Source organism: Prionailurus viverrinus, unplaced genomic scaffold, assembly GCF_022837055.1.
Source record: "Prionailurus viverrinus isolate Anna unplaced genomic scaffold, UM_Priviv_1.0 scaffold_104, whole genome shotgun sequence".
NCBI classification, from domain to species: Eukaryota; Metazoa; Chordata; class Mammalia; order Carnivora; family Felidae; genus Prionailurus; species Prionailurus viverrinus.
In genome coordinates, this window is record NW_025927494.1 from 42,501 (window position 1) to 49,460 (window position 6,960).

A 6,960-nucleotide genomic window follows, 5' to 3' on the forward strand; every position below is an offset into this window, starting at 1 on the left:
ACGTCCCCCCCTCCGACGCGCGCCGACCCCCAACAACCCGGTGGCGGCGCGCGAGCGAGGGACGGAGCCCCGGGACAGGTCGCGCCGAGGCTGGCACAGCAGGCCGGCGCACACGCTCACGCGGGGCGGGGGCCGGGCCGAGACCCGGGCACCCCTCCACCGGGGGGGCGGGCGCGCGGTCGCAGGGCAGCCAACGACAGACAAGCCGGGACCCGCCCCACGCCCAGGCGCGCGCGCGCCAGAGCGGGGGGTGGGGGGGGCACGGCGGAGGAAGGGGACGGACGATCCCCCCCCCCGTCTGCACACAACACCGCCGCCGGGCCGGACGGTGGCGGCGGACACGGAGAGGAGGCCGCAGCGGGCCCGGGAAGCGCCCACACACCAGAGCGCGCCACCGGGTTTGGTAGCCGAACGGAGGAGGCCACGACACGGACGCCTGGCGGCAAGGGCAACGAGGCGCCGGCAAAGAGCGACGGGGAACAGGACCGCGGGCCAACGGCAAGGGAGCCCCACGGGTTTCCAACCAGGCGCCTCGAGGGGGCAGAGCCAAGTCGCCACCGGGGTGCGCACGGGGTCCCACCGCCCGAGGCCTCCAGCACAAGGGCGGTCCCGTGGCACCCCCGGACGCCGACCCGGCCCACCCCCTCGGCGAACCCTGGGGCAAACCCTCGCAGAGGGCCCTCCGGGGCCCTGCCACCCGCAGCAGCCGCGCGACCGGCCCCTGGAACGCTCTCCCGCACGCGCGGCGACCCACCACCCGCGCCCCGCCCCAGCCGGACCCCCGATGCGCGCAGCCGGCGCCCCTTTCTCTCTTCTTCCCCCCTTCCTTCACTCACACGAGTGGGGCCCGACAGCACTCCGCCCGGGACCCGGCCCCCCAAGAGCCATGGCGGCCCAAGGGAGGGGCGGGCACCCGACAAACGGCGAGGCCTGGTCTCGGGCCCGACACGGTGACGGGGGAGGGAGAGGAGAAGGGGCGGACGCGGCGCTCGGTCGTCCAAGCCGAGACGGGGAAACAAAAGCAGCACAGAACGGGAGGTGGGCCGGAGGCGGCAGGGAGGGGGGCAGCACACGCACGAAGCGAGGACCAGAGAGCACGCACGCGGAGGAGGGCACGGGCTCGGGGAAGGGCGCGCCAACGGAGACGCGAGCCAGGCCACCAGGTAAACGTGCGCGGGATCCCACCGCCACCAGCACGAGGGCGGTCCCGCGACGCCCGCGGCGCCAGCCGGCCTCAGCACCCTTAGCGAGCCTCCCCACGAGCCAGGCCCCGCCCCACAACACACGGCCCTAGGGTCCGGACCCACGGGACCCCCGCCGCGGGAGCCCGTCTCCAACCTCCATCCGATCGGTCCATCCCGGAGCCACACCCCAGGGAAGCGCCTCCCGAAGCCAGGCGGCCCCGACCCGCGCCCGCGCGCCACCCGCCAGCGGCGAGCCCGGAACGGGGGCGGGCGGGAGACAGCCGCCGCCCGCGCGGCGCAGGGGGGGCGGGGCGCGCAGGGACGCCCCAAGCCCCTCGGGACACACACCGCCACGGGAGAAGCGGGGGGACACCGCGCGCGTGCGCGCGCGCTCGCACACCACACGCCCGAGGCGCACGGGCCCCGGCGCCGGACACCGGCCAGGCCTGGCGTGACCCTCCCCCGACTCAGAGGGGGGAGGCGCAGGCCGCGGTAGGCGAAGAGCGGCGCTCGGCCCCACCGCGGGGCCGACAGACCTCCTCTCGCGCGGGAGAGAAGGCTCCGCCTAACACGCACAAGGGCATGCAGTCACCCCCAACACGGGTGGCCACTACGCGCACAGGAGGGGCAGCGACTGGGGGGTTTCGGTACCCCAAGGCACCCTCTCGGATCGCTAGAGAAGGCTTTCTCACCAAGGGCGCGTCGCCCCCCACCCAAATTCGTCCCCCCATCGGGACCCGCCAAACAAAAGGCGTTTCTTCCCGGGGCCGCCAGGACCCGGGGCGGGGGAGAAAGGTCCACGGCAACGGATTGACACAGGGCATTCCAGAGCATTCGCGGTCAGGGCCCACAACGAGGGCCGCCTGCCTTCCCCACGCGCGCGGTTGCTCGTGTCACCGCCCGGAAGGAGCGCCGCGCCTCCAGGTGAGGCCCGAGAAAAACCGAGGCGAAACACCAGCAGCAACGCGCTGGGCAAGAAACCGACAAGTCCTCGCTCAGAGGGGGTTTTGGCCAAGCGCCACGGCGCCGGCTCGGCCCGCCACGATCACTCAAACTCGCCCCACCAAGTCAGTCCCCCACACCCTCCGGGCAACAGCGGCCGTTGCAGGGCGGGGACGACAAGGCGCCCGCTCCCCACAGCAGGGGGAACGGGTGTGCCTCCCTTCACCGATTCTGCCACCCGCCCACCTCGGGCATCTCCGCCAACGGCGGCGACCCAAAGGGGGTCCGCTGGGAACAGGGAACGGCGCCACCACTCGGCTTCAGGCACCTGAGACGACCTGGAGCGCTCCAGGGGCACCACGGAGGGCCAGGCGCCACGCGCTCAGCACGCCCAGGCGGTGAGCAGCGTGGCATCGGGTGCGGCCCCCCCCACCACGGGGAGGAGGCCACCCACCACACACAGCCAGGAGAGGCCAGCGAGAGTGTCCGCTGCGTCAGCTGACCCCAGTCCCGCAAGCCACGGGAGGCCGGGGTCGGGCCGGAGTCCGCACCCCTCTGCACCCCCCTGCACCGCCCACAGGCGGGAAGGAGGAGCATGGGGCCCGCAGGCAGAACGAGAAGAGCGGCCCCACCCGCCAGGAGTGTCCGTCCCTCGTCTGACACGGCTTAGGCCCGGCCCGGGAGAGCGCGAGATCACCACATCGATCGGTTACCGCCAACACAAGGCAGTCCTGGGGTGAGGGGGGGCTGGGGAAACGCCCAGCGAGGACAGCGACCAGAGGAGGGCCTGCTTCAGCCTCGCCAGCACCCCTCCCCCACCTCTCCCAGGGAACAGGCAGCCGGACAACCCACAAGGGAAAAGGGGAACGCCTGACACGCGGCACGGAGCCTTGCAAGGGTGGGTTTGTCACGACCGCGGCCGGGTGCCCGCAGCGGGGGGCGCACAGGGTAGAAGACCCACGCCGCCTCCCCACGCTGCCCTCGGGTGCCAGAGACCGGAGGTGGCACCACAGCCTGGACCACACCTGGATGCACAAGAGCCGGCACGCAGGCCCAAGGCAGACGGCTCGAGCAAGCAGGCAGGCAAGGGCGGAGTCGGGTCCGGCTCAGCGTCACCACCAAGCCCGGAGCCACGCCAGCGACGACGAGGCCCAAGTCTCTCTTACAGGATGACAACCGCCACATCAGAACGTGTCAGCACCTACCTGGCAGCAAAAAGCACTCCTTTGAGGAGACAAAAATAACCGCGTTGGCAGGCGGGGCCGAGCCACAGGTCACTGGGACCTTCTGGGACCCTGGCCCGGCCACGGGCCCCAAGCATCTTCCCATCGCCGCCAAGCAACCCCCCCCCCCCCGGAAGTCCCCGGGGGCCATCTGGTCGACCCCAGGACCGACCGACCGACCGACCGACCGACCAGGGAATCGCGGGATTGGGAGGGGAGGGGCTGGCCGGGTAGGCCCTGCCCCGTTACACGTTCGCCCGTGCACGGGTCGTCTCCTGGTCGGGACTTAGAAAAATAAAACACTCCGCGCTGTCGCCTGCGGAAGCCTCCCCGGCCCTCGCAAGACCGGCCCCGTGCCAGTCCCCGACCCCCGGCTGGGACTGTTTTGGGGGGGGTTGAATTCCGCGGAGGCGCCCCCGACGGCGGGACCTCAACGGGGATCGCGGGCGCGCCGGCGTTGGCGCCCTATACGGGCCTCCCCTCGCGGCCCGGCCCGGTCCCCAACTCCGCAGCGGGCCTCGGAAAATCTGGGGAGAAAATCGGGTCCAACGACCGGGAGCCCCACGCGTGCCCCCTCCCGGGCCCACGGCGCCCTCCGCGGGCTTCCCCTCAAGGCTCAGGACGGTCCTCACCGGCCCAGCCCGGCCCGGCCCGGCCCAGCCCGGCCCGACCGCGACGCGGGAGGGAAGACAAAAGACGCCTGGCAGGGAAGGACCGACGAGCGACCGACGTGGCCACAGTCTCCGGGTGGCGGCCCCGGGAGGTCCCCGCGGTCCCCGCGGTCGAGGGGTTGGGGGAGGAAAGCACCGGCGGGTGCTGGTCGACCCGTCCGGGCAGCCCCCCACCCCAGCTCGCTCCCAGGGAGCGCCGCCACTACTCCCCCATATACCCGGAGGTTCAATCTCCGGCAAGTGCACCAGCCGCCGGCGCCCCGACGACAGCGGGACGATCACGCCAACGTCGCCGGCCTTCTGGAACTCCGCCCCGGACACCGCGACCAAATCGCATCCCTTGCCGACGTCGCCGACGCTCCGGAGGGGAAACGCTATATAAAAGCGGCCGCCAGGTGGCGCCCGACAACCGACCGAAACGTCAGCGGGGACAGCTCGCGATCTCGGGGACGTGAGGGCGCACAGCCGGCGGCCCGGCCGCCCGATCTCGTCCCGGCCCACTCCGGATGCCGCCTCTCGGTCCCAGGCCGGCGGAGGGCGTCCGCCTCGGGAGCTCCCGGCCGGCACGGCGCGACCCCGGCAGCCCAAGGGACACTCGAAAAATGCATCGGGGCGGCTGCCGCTGGAAAGGGCGGGGCAGACCGGCCACTCGACTCCCCGGCCGGCCGAGGCGGACGTGCGCGGAAAATTCCCCGCACACACCGGGCGGGCCGCGGGCGCCCGTGAGGCACGGGCGGCCCAGAGCGGCCCAGGCGGCGCCCGCGCTCCCGGGAGGGAGGACTTAGACACATTTCGGCGGGCAGGGAGGGAGGGAGGGAGGGAGGGAGGGAGGGAGGGAGGGAGACGGACGGTCAAACCGAAACCACGCGAGAGAGTACTCCCAGAACAACAACGGACGGACGAGCCTTTTTTTTTTTTTTTTTTTTTTTTTAATTTTTTAACATTTATGTATTTTTGAGACAGAGAGAGACAGAGCATGAACGGGGGAGGGTCAGAGAGAGAGGGAGACACAGAATCCAAACCAGGCTCCAGGCTCTGAGCTGTCAGCACAGAGCCCGACGCGGGGCTTGAACCCACGGACCGCGAGATCATGACGTGAGCCGAAGTCGGACGCTCAACCGACCGAGCCCCCCAGGCGCCCCCGGACGAGCCATTTTTATTCTGTCGGGTCAAGCGGGGGAACGTCTCTCTCGGAAACATTACAAACCAAGCTGCGGGGGGGGGCAGAAAGGGGGTGATGGATAAACGAACGACCACGGATAAAGCTTAAGCAAAGTCCTTTGTCGCACGGGGCCACGACGAAGTCCAAAGACCACAAACAGCTACGGGGAACATGGGTGCAAGTGCACGGCGTGGCAAGCGACAAGAATATGGCTTTCACCATTACTGTCCTCAATAAACACACTACTACTACGGCGGCGGCGGCGGCGGCGGCGGCGGCGGCGGCGGCGGCGGCGGCGGAGATGGAGAACGGAAGGAGTTAATAGCCACTCACTAAAAATGTCCCGGTTCCCAGAGGACCCTACAGTCCAAAGGGGGGGGGGGGGGGGGGGGCCGGCAGGGAGAAGGAAGGTGTCACCGAGACACACCCTATGCCTCCACCCTCTTAGGGTTTGCAGGTGACCCTGAGGGTGACACTGACACGAGACAGGCTAACCGTACAAGGAGCTGACACATTGATTTCCTACAAGTTTCACGTGACAGGTAGAGCCCCTCCTGAGGTAAACCAAGACCCTGAGAAGTGGCCAGACCTCAACGCTTGTATATTGGGTTGAACAAGGAGAAGCGACGGTGGACGACTAACTGAACTACATGGGGAGGCTAAAGGATGAGGAGGATTTTAAAACCAACGAAACCAACCAACCAAGATCTTTTCTCCTCTAGAATTCTCTCCACTTCTCCTCCTGTCCTTGAGGATAAGAATGTCACTCCCCTGGTGGCGTAGGAAAGACATCCTGGGGGGGGGGGGGGGGGGGAACCTCCAGGGAGAAAAGGAGGAGAGTGCTCCGCGCACGCTTCTTGCACCTGCTGGGCAGGAGGGTAGGGGTGGGTGGTTTACTTTGCTTGCTTGCTTGCTTGCTTGCTGCTACTTTTTGAAAGCTTCTCTAACGTTTCCTTTACATCTAAGTCTTCCTTCCAGTTTGGCTTTGGACAGGAGGAAGGCAGGCCACATGTTTTTCTGACACGGTGGAGAACGAAGGGTAAGATGAGTGCGGGCCCGTGCGTATTCTTTTCCGTCAGTCATGTGCCGTGGTGAGTGGAGCATCAGCTCTTGCCGGATGGGTGTCTCATTCCTCCGTGAACCATCAGGCAAGATGTCGGGCAAACACACACAGGGAGGCTAAAGGTAGGAAGAACGTAGAGAAGGTGGGCGACACGTGCCCGAGTCTCCAGAGCGACGATTTCATCCAGGGCACGGCAACGTCCAAGGTTTCTGGACACCACGTTTACAGACGCTTCGGCGCGTAGGTCACTTTGAATCCACAGTGCCACCCTCCGGTCCCGTTAGCACGTTGCCTCCGGCTCACGTGAGCGAGCGGTGGTGTCGTCGTCGTCGTCGTCGTCGTCGTCGTCGTCGTGCAAAGAGACTGTGGGACTCGTCCGGGGATGGAACCGGGCCAGAGACAGGGAGGGACACCGCAACCCATCGTTGAGCTTCAGGTGTCTCTAAGAGACCGAGTCTCTAAAGTACACTGAGGCACAAGGGCGACCCACTCGCTCGCTCGGGGCCGGACGTCTCTTTGTTCTCTCGCGGGGTGGGTATCTGCGAGTGTTGTTTGTTTACTTTCCGGACAAGGCGAAAGCACTCTGAAACAGGAGATATTGGCACAAGGGGTCTGGTGGCATGGGAGGGTGGCGGGTCAGTCCACGTACCGAGAACACGGGAGGATCGGGCGTCTGAACAACCAGGCGGAGAGAGGAGTTTAGCCTCCTCGGTCA